Here is a 13,378-nt window from a genome sequence, read left to right as displayed (position 1 = left end):
GAGTGCTGTATCAAGGCACCTCAGTGGGAAGTCTGTGGGAAGGAAAAAGTGTGGCAGAAAATGCTGCACAACGAGAAGAGGTGACCAGACCCTGAGGAAGACTGGGGAGAGGGAAATGCCTAAATGCTTGAAGTCCAGTGTCAAGTACCTACAGTTAGTGATGGTCTGGGGTGCCATGTCAGCTGCTGGTGTTGGTCCACTGTGTTTTATCAAGGGCAGGGTCAATGCAGCTAGCTATCAGGAGATTTTGGAGCACTTCATGCTTCCATCTGCTGAAAAGCTTTATGGAGATGAAGATTTCATTTTTCAGCACGACCTGGCACCTGCTCATAGTGCCAAAACCACTGGTAAATGGTTTACTGACCATGGTATTACTGTGCTCAATTGGCCTGCCAACTCTCCTGACCTGAACCCCATAGAGAATCTGTGGGATGTTGTGAAGAGAAAGTTGAGAGACGCAAGACCCAACACTCTGGATGAGCTCAAGGCCGCTATCGAAGCATCCTGGGCCTCCATAACACCTCAGCAGTGCCACAGGCTGATTGCCTCCATGCCACACCGCATTGAAGCAGTCATTTCTGCAAAAGGATTCCCGACCAAGTATTGAGTGCATAACTGAACATAATTTTTTGAAGGTTGACTTTTTTTGTATTAAAAACACTTTTCTTGTATTGATCGGATGAAATATGCTAATTTTATGAGATAGGAATTTTGGGTTTTCATGAGCTGTATGCCAAAATCGTCAATATTAAAACAATAAAAGGCTTGCACTACTTCAGTTGTGTGTAATGAATCTAAAATATATGAAAGTCTAATGTTTATCAGTACATTACAGAAAATAATGAACTTTATCACAATATGCTAATGTTTTGAGAGGGACCTGTATAAGTATTCACAGCGCTTCACTTTTACCATATTTTGTTATGTTACAGCCTCATACCTAAATGGTTTACATTCATTATTCTCCTCAAAATTCTACAAACAATACCCCATAATGACAACGTGAAAGAAGTTTGTTTGAAATCTTTGCAAATGTATTAAAAATAAAAAATGTAAACAAGTATTCACAGCCTTTGTTAAAGCACCTTTGGCACTAATTACAGTCTCAAGCCTTTTTGAGTATAATGCTACAAGCTTGGTACACCTATTTTTGGGCGGTTAATCCCATTCTTTTTTGCAGGACCTCTCAAGCTCCATCAGGTTGGATGGGGAGCGTCGATACACAGCCAATTTCAGATCTCTCCAGAGATGTTTAATCGGGTTCAAGTCTGGGCTCTGGCTGGGCCACTCAAGGATATTCACAGAGTTGTCCCATAGCCACTCCTTTGTTTTCTTGGCTGTGTGCTTAGGGTGGTTGTCCTGTTGGAAGATGAACCTTCGCCCCAGTCCGGGGTCTAAAGCGCTCTAGAGCAGGTTTTCATCAAGGATTTCTCTGAACATTGCTGCATTTATCTTTCCCTTGATCCTGGCTAGTCTCCCAGTTCTTGCCTCTATAAAGCATCCCCACAGCATGCTGCTGCCACACCATGCTTCACTGTAGGGATGGTAGTGGCCATGTGATGAGCAGTGCCTGGTTTCCTCCAGACATGATGCTTGCCATGCAGGCCAAAGAGTTAAATTTTTGTTTTATCAGACCAGAGAATTTTGTTTTTCATGGTCTGAAAGTCCTTCAGGTGCTATTTGGCAAACTCCAGGTGGGCTGTCATGTGCCTTTTACTAAGGAATGGCTTCCGTCTGGCCACTCTACCTTACAGGCCTGATTGGTGGAGGACTGCAGAGGAAGTTGTTGTTCTGGAAGGTTCTCCTCTCTCCATTGAGAAATGCTGGAGCTCTGTCTGAGTGACCATCGCGTTATTAGTCACCTCCCTGACTAAGGCCATTCTCCCCCGATCGCTTAGTTTGGCCTTGGCAGCCCGCTCTAGGATGAGTCCTGGTGGTTCCAAACTTCGTCTATATACGGATTATAGAGACCACTGTGCTCAATGGGATCTTCAATGCTTTGGAAATTTTTCTGTACCCTTCCCAGATTTGCGTTCGGTACAATCCTGTCCCGAAGGTCTACAGACAATTCCTTGGACTTTAATATTTGGTTTGTGCTCTGACATGCACTGTTAACTATGGGCTTTTATGTAGACAGGTGTGTGCCTTTCCAAATCATGTCCAATCAACAGAATTTACCACAGTTGGACTCCAATCAAGTTGTAAAAACATTCCAAGGATGATCAGTGGAAACAGGATGCACCTGAGCTCAATTTTCAGTGTCATAGCAAGGGCTGTGAATACTTATGTACATGTGATTTTTTTCGCTTTTTATTTTCAATCAATTTGCAAATATTTCAAACAAACGTCTTTCATGTTGTCATTATGGTGTATTGTTTGTAGAATTTTGAGGAAAATAATGAATTGAATCCATTTTGGAATAAGGCTGTAACATAACCAAATGTGTAGTTTTTTAGATGGCATACCCCTGTACACGCCTGTAACATTAATTTTGCTGTCTGTGCCCCTGTTTAGAAGATTTCACCTCACTTTCTGTCCCTATGACACTTGGTTTGAGAACATTTTGGGTTGTTGAAGCAAGGATTGGTGATAAAGCTTCAGTGGAGGCACCTTTTTCCCATGATAACTCTTACAGGAGTGAATTTCCTTTCCTAGGGGTAGATTTTCTCTCACTTCCTGTTGTCTCCCTCCGTTTGTAAGTAGAAGTCATTTTTAACCCGGGGACCGCCTGTAGTTGCATTTTTAAACCATCATCTGAACTCCATCATCTGAACACTTCACATAATCCTAGTTATTGCTTAAAGGGTAAAAATAGCAAATAAAAAAAATTATATAGCGTATACAATTGTGACTTAAAGCGGAGTTCCGGCCTGAAAAATTTTTTTTAGATAAAAATACCCCCAGGATAGTCAAGGCTAGTGCATTTCAGAATGGATAGCCTCTGAACTGTCCCAGGTTGCACTTACCTTTTAGAAGAAATACCGTATTTATCGGCATATAACACACGAGAGAAATTTCAGGAAATAAAGCTGAAATTTAAAATAAACAGCTTTGAACTCAGAACATTTTTTTAAATCAAATGCAGTCTCACCAGTGCCCACGAATGCAGCCTCGCCAGCGTATTGTCCATCATTGCAGCCTCGCCAGCGTATCATCCATCATTGCAGCCTCGCCAGCGCAGTGTCCATCATTGCAGCCTCGCCAGCGCAGTGGCCATACATGCAGCCTCGCCAGCGCAATACCCATAATTACAGCCTCGCCAGCGCAGTGCCCATATATGCAGCCTCGCCAGCGCAGTACACACAATTGCAGCCTCGCCAGCACAGTGCCCATAATTGCAGCCTCGCCAGCGCAATGCCCATAGTTGCAGCTGCTTTGGATCGGAACAATGCCGATAGAGTTATATCCGTCCCTGGCCTAATTTTTAAGAGTAATGCATGTGAGCACACAGAGAAATGCTGATACTGACACAGTCAGGGTGAAACAGTTCTGCTTTATTGCTTCCGCCTTCTAAGCTTATAAAGCCCGTATAGAACATCTCCAGGAAATGTCCTGTAGGCATGGCATTAAGTTAGACAGTTAAATTATAATCTTATTTGATTGGATGTATCTATGCACATATAACTTTCTTCCAGGATATGACCATCTTCTGTCCTAGGTGTGTCCCTCACTGGAGGCGCCATCTTGGAAATCATCTGTTCTTGTTTTCTTATTGCTTCGATTTATAGGAGAAAAGTGATCAGGCAATTATGTTTGAGCAAGGAAAGTATTTCATATAACTAAATAGCATAAAAGCATATTAGCATAACAGCACTATAGCATAAAATACCATAAATGGGTATAAATGGTTTATAAGCTTGTATATAATACTGTAGAAATAGTCATTTTACTAAACCATCGATTACATCCATTACACAGCCTCGCCAGTGCAGTGCCAGTAATTGCATCCTCGCCAGTGCAGTGCCAGTAGTTGCAGCTTCGCCAGCGCAGTAATTGCAGCCTCGCCAGCGCAGTGCCAGTAATTGCAGCCTCCTCAGCGCCATTGATTCTAACTGGATCACTTTTTAAAAAGTCAAGGAAGCAGCGCCGAGAGGTAGAAGGGGGCGGGTGGGGCAGAGGAGAAGGAAGGAAGGACATACGCGCTGTCATCGGAAGTTCCGGCGCCTATGATAGACTTCGGCATAGGAGGCGGGATTTCCGATGACAGCGCGTCCTTCCTTCTCTTCAGCCCCGCCCGCCCCCTTCTACCTCTCGGCGCTGCTTCCTGGACTTTTTTTTTTTTTTTATTCATATCGGCGTATAACACGCACTGCTGCTTTTCCCTCCATTTTTAGGAGGAAAAAGTGCATGTTATACGCTGATAAATACGGTACTTGCCTTGAAAATTTCTTGTCCAGCGCTGCCATCTCAGGTGTGGACAGCTGAAGCCAGGGCATCCTCTTCAGTCCCAGAATGCCCGGCACCGGCCCCGCTTGTCAGTTCTGGCGCAGGCGCGTCATCCCTGCACAGGTTCTGGGCATGCCCAGAAGCTGTTTAGCAGGGAATGACGCGTCTGCACCAGAACTGACGAGCGGGGCCGGTGCAGGCGCATTGACTCCTGGGAGCGATGACGTTCAGCTCCCAGGAGTCAACGCAAGCAGGAAGTGACGGCGGGCCGTGCCTGCAGAGGGAGGAAGAGGAAGTAAGGTAAGTATATTTGCTTTAAAAACAAGGTAAGTGAATTAAAAAAAAATAATAATTATCCAATTGTTTTACAGGTAATTTAGAGCAAGCGGACAGTGAAAAAAAAAAAAATTTCAGGCTGGAACTCCGCTTTAAGTCATATTGTAATTGAATGTTAAAAAAAAATTCCCTTTCTTTTTCATTCTGCAGCTCTGCAATTTTCTGTAAAATGTAATATGGCTACCTGGAGGTGTTCTGTACGTTCTGTACATCGAATGTGTACTGAACACACCCCAGAAACATAATTTCCTGCTTGTGGCTCACTGATATTCCCAGAAGTCTGCACCAAGATACAAATCTGATATCAGGCATTCCCTGCAACAAAATTGTGATTTTGGGTTAGAGACTCCCAAGAGGAAATCACATCTTAAGGGATGCCGCGACATAGCCTCACGGACAGAGGCTGGCCTGCAAGTTAAACGTCTCGCAGTGTCGCATACGACCGAGCTTGGGTCTGAGTCGCAGCGGTCCCTTGGCCGACAGCTCCCCTACTTCGGTGGTGAGGATTTTGTCTAGAGTGTTACCCGCACCAATGAAGGGTAAATACACTCTCCCCCCCCCCCCCCTCCACTTTTGGCATTTTTTTTGGGGTGGACTCGGGTAACCTCAAGGGAGGGTTGGACCTGCCTGCAGGTTTTCGCCTCCCATCCTTAAAAATCCCTCAGTGAGCTGGGCTTCCCCCACTCCCTTTCCCCCCTGTCTGAACCTGGGTTCTGGTGGGGGGTCCCAGGGTAGAGGATGCAACGGAGACCTCTGGGGTCTCCCCCACTATCCCCACTTTAAAAGGGTCCTGGGATAGTGTGTCCTGCCCTGGTAGTCTGGAGGGGTCCTAGTGTAGGAGACCCCTAGATGCATGCCCCACTGTTTGCAGTGTGGATATAGTGCAGGGGTGTCCCGGTGCAGAGAGCGCAGCAGAGACTCCCCAAATGCGTGTCCTACCTTCAGAAGGGGGTCCCCTTGCAGAGGGTGCAGCGTTGCAGAGGATACAGAGAAGTTCCTGGCAGTATGTGGTAGCTATTTTTTGCTTAGTCTGGCTGGTCTCCGGTTGGCTGCCATGTTTGTGTAGCCCGATGATGTCATGGGGGGCCATTTTCCCTTAGCCTGGGAGACGCTGGAGACGACCAAAGCCTCATGGTGATGCCGAAGCTCCTCTTTTTCCTCAGTTTGCTCTACATGTGCCCGTGATATATATGAACAGGGATGGCATCCATGGAGATGCTGGGTCCAAATTCTCAGCGCTCCTCCGATCCCCAAGTCCTTGGGGTCCTTGTTATCTCTCTCTCTGCTGATAGGTACCCCGAGCCTTGGGGGATCCTTTATTGGTGCCAAAAGGTCTTTCTTTCCTTGAAGAGCCTCAGGGTCACATCTCCCTCACTGACCCCCTCATGGAGGTGACAGGTCCCTCGGAAACCCAGCTTCCCATGGTTGCACTGACGGTGGTCCATCAGTCCTATGTGTCCCAGGTGGAAGTGGTGTGTGGGCAAAGGCCCAGGAGGAAGCGTCCCCCGCTTTTCCCTGCTCAGTCTGTCTCATTCTGACTCTGATTCTGAGCCTGATGCCACCGTGGATGCAACCCGTCCAGTGAGGCTTAATATCACACCCCCGGATCCATCTGATAGTGAGGATGATTCCTCCATGGTCACATCAGCGAATTAACCACTTTAGCCCCAGAGGATTTGGCTGCTCAATGACCAGGCCCTATTTTGCGATTCGGCACTGCGTGACTTTAACGTACAATTGCGCAGTCATGCAACGCTGTACCCAAACAAAATTGATTTCCTTTTTTTCCCACAAATAGAACTTTCTTTTGGTGGTATTTAATCACCTGTGCAATTTTTATTTTTTGCGCTATAAACAAAAAAAGAGCAACAATTTTGAAAAAATAACAATATTTTTCACATTCTTTTATATGATATTCTCAAAAAAATAAATGTAAAAATCAACATTTTTTAACATTATAGGCCAATTTGTTTTCTGCTACATATTTTTGGTAAAAAAAAATCGTAATAAGTGTATTTTGATTGGTTTGCGCAAAAGTTATTGCGTTTACCAACTACGGGAAAGATTTATGTAATTTTTTTTTTTTTACTAGTAATGGGCGGCGATCTGCTTTTCTTTTTTTTTTTTTTCCGGGACTGCGACATTGCGGCGGACAGATCGGTCCCCTAACTGACATTTTTGACACTTTTGGTGGTACCAGTGACATTACTACAGTAATTAGTGCTAAAAATATGCACTGTTACTGTAAAAATGACACTGGCAGGGAAGGGGTTAACAGTATGGTTGATCAAGGAGTTAAATGTGACCCTAACTGTGGGGGGGTGTGGCTTGTGAAGTCATCACAGAGACATGCAATCCTATATAGCAGGATCACATAGCCTCTGTGATCACTTCAGGGAGAATGACAGATGGTTGTGTTTACATCAGCCGTCTGTCCTTTTCTGTCAGCGGGGGGAGATTGCGAGTGGCCGGCGGCCATCTGAGCCGCCTGTCACACGCACTGGCTCCCCGGCTGACGAGGGGGGCGCGCTCGCCCCCTGGAGTCTCCTGACGTTGGTTTGCCCAAGAGCTGCTGTCTGCGGTGGGCGGTCATCAAGTGGTTAAAAATCGCTGGTAGACGCACTTATCACTGCAGTGTGTGAGACTTTAAAAATGGAAGATGTGGCTGATGTAGCCACAGACATGGCTGTGTTGTTTGGTACGCATAAGTCACCTTGCACTCCAAAGGTGTTTTCTTATGTGCCTTATTTTGATAGGGGGGCTTAATATCACACCCCGAGATCCATCTGATAGTGAGGATGATTCCTCCATGGTCGCAGCAGCAAATTAAAAAGCGCTGGTAGACGCACTTATCATGCAGTGCATGAGACTTTAAAAATGGAAGATGTGGCTGATGTAGCCACAGACGTGGCTGTGTCGTTTGGTACACATAAGTCACCTTGCACTCCAAAGGTGTTTCCTTATGTGCCTTATTTTGACAGGTTTTCCTATAAGGAATGGTAACAACCAAAATTACCCCTTGTGATCCCCAAGTGTTTTGCTGTATGTTACCCTTTTGAGGAGTCTCTTTTAAAAAAGTGGACTAGTCCACCAGTGGTGGACCCTCCTGTTTCCAGGTTGAACAAAGCTACCATGTAGAGGAATCCCCATCCTTTAAGGATCCGGCTGACAGGAAAGCAGATGCTGTGACACGCAGCATGTTTACTATGACTGGTTCAACATTGCGGTCAGTCTTTGTCTCAGCCCTGGTGTCTCAGGTCCTAACTGAATGGGCAAAGCTTTTGCGCTAGTGCCTGGAGGATGAGCAGGTTCCCGCTGCATATGTTGATTTAGTGGACTAGTTGGTCCATTGGCTGCAGTTTATTTGAAATTCAGCTTTGGATACAGCTCATGTGCTGTCCAAACTTTCTGTTGCAGCAGTGGTGATTAGGCGCATGCTGTGGCTTAAGAGTTGGTTTGCAGACCGAGCCTCTAAGAAAGCTCTCGTTGATCTGCCCAATCAAGGCGATCGCCTGTTTTGGGCTACCCTGGATGACATCATTAAGGGTATTGGGGGGAAGGGTACCTTCCTACCATAGTTTAGGAAAGGGAAGGAGGTTCATCGCAGATGGGGGCTCTCCTTGGCATAATAGAAAATTATTTTGTGCTTCTGCGACAGAAAATAAGGGAAATAAATCTTTCAAATCTTCCACGGGAGGTTACAAGCATCCTTGGTCTGGTAAGCCTAGAGCTAGCTTTCCTGGACCCACAGACAAGACCCCTTCAGCATGAAGGTTTGCCCTCACCCATTATTGGTGGGAGAACATCTTTGCTGGTTTCCGGCCTCGTGGACCTCCTTCATGAGCGTCAAGCGGATCCACAAAATGATTATATTTGGGGTACCCAGAAAGCATGTCCTTTTCAGGTTTTTTAGGTCCTGAGTCGCCTTGTGCGGAATTTAATTCATGCAAAGGTTCAGGTGATGTCTGAACTACCTAGGGTCCCCTCTATCCCTGTCCAGGGAATTGATTTACCTAGGTCTGATTCTTATTCTGGCCAGGGTGATCCTTCCTCTGGACAAACTTCAAGAACCACAGACCGTGATTCACCGGCTGCTGTCACATAGATAGATCTCTCTCCCATTCTCTCCATTACAGGTTCTGAGTCTGGTGGTATCCACCTTCAAGACAGTTCTGTTTGCATAGTCCTACATGCAGCTCCTTTAGCAGGTTCAGCTCCACAGGAGAATAACGAGGTTCGTGGCAAGATCACACGTTCCACGCCGCAGGTGTCCAAGGGCCATGGTAAGACCAGTATCATCCTCGGCTCACGCTTCTTCCGCAATTCCTGTGAGGAATCAAGGGCGAGGATCTTCCAGTCAGTCTGGTGGCCATAAACGTCCCTGGGGGCTTCCTCTCAGAGAAGGCCAGTTACCCCAAGGGCTGATCTACCATCCTGCTTTTCAGTCGCTGGTTTTAATGGCTTAGCTACTGACAGCCAGGTACTGAGGGATAGAGGTCAATCAGGTTCCACCTTTTCCTGTCACGGCGCATTCCACTCGTCATCAGGCATCAATATCGCAAGTTTGCAAGGCGGGTACTTGGTCGTAGGTGCATACCTTCACAAAATTCTATAAGTTATATACTTTGGCATCTGTGGATGCTTCTTTTGGCTGTAAAGTTTTGCAGGCTGTTGTTTGAGGGGTTGTTCCCTCTTGAGGGGTGTTTTTCTTTAAACTTTTATTTTTCAGACGGTGCTCCTGTGACCCGGTTAAGGCTCTTCTGTCCTGGTTAAGGGCTCTTATATTTAGCCTTGGGTTATTTTGCCCACCTCTCATTTTCCTTTTGGCACTGCTTTTGGACATCCCAGTAGTTATGATTTATGGCTCGCTGTGTCTGTTTATGAACAAAAGAGAAAATGGGATTTCTCTTTCATTCATTGACGGACACAGCTCCATATGTTCCTTGACCCTTGGGTTATGCTGCTCTCATTAGGAGTAGGACACTAGGCAGCAAAGAGCTAAAAGAGTTTGACTATGCCCATAGGGCAGTCCTAGGGGGTATACTCTCACTTCCTGCTCTAGCTCTTTAGCTTTTTTGTGCCTAGTCAGGAGTAAGGGCCTAGCTCCCTGCTGAGATCTTTGGTCCTAGCATTTTTTCCATTTTAAACAGAACTACTTTCCTTTTGTTGTTTCTTTCTACAATCAAGTCTGTTCCAGTGAGAACTACAATCAACTGCTGGACTGTGTGATGCACTGGATATCCTAGATCCTTACGGTCCCCCCAGTCTGGCCAGCGAGCACGTGCCGACCGCAGCTCTGCGCTAGGTCGACCGAAAATCCCACTTAACGGGGGGCTGGCCGGCGAGTGAAACATCTTGCGAGGACGCACACGACCTGGTCACGACCTGAGTCGCAGTGTACCTCTGGCCCACAGCACCCCCCCCCCCCCATTCCAACATGGGGAGGGGATCTGCCCAGAGTGGTGACCGCCTGGTTCCAAGGTGTGGTGAGTAGTGTCCCCCCCCCGGGTACCCTTTCAGTCCCTCTAAACAGTCACAGTGGGTCTTTTGGCCCCAACCCCACCCTGACTTTCCCAAATGGGCACAGCTTTTACGCTGGGATCTGTAAGGGGGCACAGTATCCACCTGCCCTTGCGGAGCTGGCAGGCTTTTTGGTCCAGGGGTTGCAGTTGGGTCTATTCTGGACTCGGCCTCAACCAGGGTGTTCCTCCTATGGGACAAGTTCCAATATCTGTTCACACGAGACCTCTGCAAGATAGCTTCTTGCTATGTGAAGCGAGAATCCACAGCCTCTAGATAATCTGATCCTGTTGAGCCAGGGTACGAGAAGGCCCCTGCTTCTGTGGCTTCACTCTCCGGCGCTTCAACAGGGTGATTCTTCCTTCCCCTGTACTGGACAGTGGTCACCATGGATGCCAGCCTGTCCGGGTGGGGTGGCGTGTTTTTGAAACAGATTTTGTTCAGGCGGTCTGGCCTCTGGAAGAATGCAGATTACCGATCGATATAATGGACATCGCCTCTGAGGTGTTTCATTAGTGGTGTCTCTGGTGGGGAGCTCCCGAATTGGTCCTGTTGGCCTCTCCTCTCCACAGGAAGGTATTTGGGGTTGTGGCACGGTCTTGGGATCCTCTTGCCGTCGCCATGGACACACTGGTAGATCTTTTAGGGCCGGTGTCGCCTAAAATACGGCTTTCCTCTTCCGTAACTTCTGCCAAGGCTCCTGTGTAGGCTGGAGGCAGAAAGAATTACGGCCATCATAGTTGCTCCAGACTGGCTTTGGCGGTCTTGGTACGCAGATCAGGTTGCGGTTGGTCGTCTTAGAGGAGATCTGTTGGCTCAATGGCCAATCTTCCATCTTGCTTTATAGTCGCTGGCTTTAATGGCTTGGCTGTCAAAGCCAGGTGCTGCAGGCTAGAAGGTTGTCTGAATCGGTGATTCCCACACTGCTAAATGCTAGTAAATCTATTTTTAGGTAGTTTTATCATCGCCTTTGAGGAGGATACTTTGCAGATGTGAATCCCCTAGGACTCACTCCCACTCCTTTTCAGTGATTCGGAGTTGGTTTCCTCCAACACGGTGTTGAGCAGCACCTGGCCTCGAGTACCATCAAGGGCCAGGTTCGGCCATTGGCGGTTTGCTTTCTTCGTCCTGTGGCGACGCTTTCTGTGGTTCGCACCTTTGTTCAGGGAGTTTGCCACTTCACTCCCCCCAGTACGGTCTCCTTTGCCCTTGTGGGATCTCAACTTGGTGCTGTCGGTTTTCAGTAACCGCCATTGGAAAATTCCTATGCTTACATTGTCCCAGAAGGTAGCTTTCTTGGTGGCTTTTTCTTCTGCAGTGAGGGTGTCAGAGCTGGCAGCTGTTTTGTTGTTCACCTTACTTGGTGGTTCACGGAGATAGAGTGGTGCTTCGTCTCTGCCAGTTGCCTTCCTAAGGTTATCTCTGGTTTCCATTTAAAATAATAGCATTGTGTTGCTTTTCTTGTATTCTAAGCCTAAGCATCTTGAAGAGATTGCCTTACATTCTTTGGATGTGGTTCAGGCAATCAGGGTGAACCTGGCGGCGACTGAATCGTCCCAAAAAATTGGATTTCCTGGTTGTCTATACGGATGGTTCCCGTGAGGGGGTGGCCGCGTCTGCTGTGACCATTTCCAATGGTTCATTCAGACGGTGGTGCAGGTCTATTATGTTAAAGGTTAGGAATCTTTGTTTTCCTGTTAAGCCGCATTCTACAAGGCCGCTTAGTGCCTCTTGGGCCTTCTGTCATCTGGCGCCAGTGATGCAGGTTTGCAGGCAGCCATCTGGTCACCCGTGCACACTTTCACAAAATTTTATGGGGTAGATAGTTGCCATCTGTTGATACCGCCTTTGGCCGCAAGGTTTTGCAGGCTGCTGTTGGAGAAGATTAGTCCTCTTTGAGGGTGTAAATTTTTGCCAAGTTGTTTCATAGTTGACCTCCTGGTTTACCTGGTTCGCTACATTTAGCTATTGGGAAGTTTGTTTATTGCTGTGTTCTTCCCACCCTTCATATTGACAATGCTTTAGGACATCCCAAGGGTCAAAGAAGATATGGAGCTGGGTTCATCAGTGAACGAAAGAGAAAACTGGATTTTTGTCTTACCGTAAAATCCTTTTCTCTGATGTTAATTGACGGACACAGCACCCGCCCCTCTAATGAGTTGGAGTTTATGGTCTTCTGACACTTCTTGTTACAAAACTGAAGAGCTAGGGCAGGAAGTGGGAATATACCCCCTGGGACTGTCGTATGGGCATAGTCAAACCCTATGCTGCCTAGTGTCCTACTCCTAATGAGAGCAGCATAATCCAAGGGTCAAAGAAGGTATGGAGCTGTGTCCGTCAATGAACATCAGAGAATAGGGTTTTACGATAAGACAAAAATCCAGTTTTTAATACTTACTGTAAAATCCATTTCTCTGAGTTTGATGGATACAGAACCCACCCCTCTATGGAGTTCTGATACTTCTAATACTGCTTGCTACTCAACTGATTACCTAGAGCAGAGAGGGGGGTTATATGCCAAGCTGAGAATAACCCATTGGCGTAGCCAGGTGTTTTTTGTTCCGCGTAGTCCTACTTCTGGAGGATGCAATATAACCCAGTAGTTATGATTTATGGATCGCTGTGACCGTCGATTTTACGGTAAGTACAAAAATCCCATTTTTTCGTGACCCTTACCTTGCATATCTGTCCTAAGGATTACAGTGTCAAATGTATAAAATTATTATCTTGTTACACATTCCCTTACTGTTATGTCTGTAGTAAAATAAAATGCTCATACTTTCCTTTGCTGTTTTGCATCCCTTAAACCACTTGCCACCCACAGTAGTTGTACTATTAGCAGGTGGAGGCCAGGCACGACGTACCTGTACGTTGCAGTCTTTCTTCCAGGTTTGGCGACCTGACACGCTGTGCGTTTACAAAAACACAGAACTCTGTGTACAGGGAACATCGATCTGGCTATTTCTTATCCTTGCAAAGCAGGGCAAAAAAACAGGTAAAAAAGGTAAAAGCAACACACGTTACACATTTTAGGCGCACAATTAACCCTTTGATTGCCCCCTAGATGTTAACCCCCTTCCCAGTCAGTGTCAATAAAAAAGTGACAGTATTAGCACTGAACATTGAATTAGTGTCA

The 13,378-nt window shown here is 46.6% G+C and overlaps 1 protein-coding gene across 1 annotated transcript in view; it reads left to right on the top strand.

The window, feature by feature from the left end:
- Window positions 1-13,378, top strand: part of PRKDC (protein kinase, DNA-activated, catalytic subunit) — a 1,165,045-nt gene that overhangs the window by 1,129,363 nt on the left and 22,304 nt on the right. The window lies entirely within an intron of this gene.

This window comes from Pelophylax lessonae (assembly GCF_965119305.1).
Source record: "Pelophylax lessonae genome assembly, chromosome: 5".
Classification (NCBI taxonomy): Eukaryota; Metazoa; Chordata; class Amphibia; order Anura; family Ranidae; genus Pelophylax; species Pelophylax lessonae.
The sequence above is the reverse complement of the archived record's forward strand: the minus strand, read 5'-3'. Positions and strand labels throughout refer to the sequence as shown.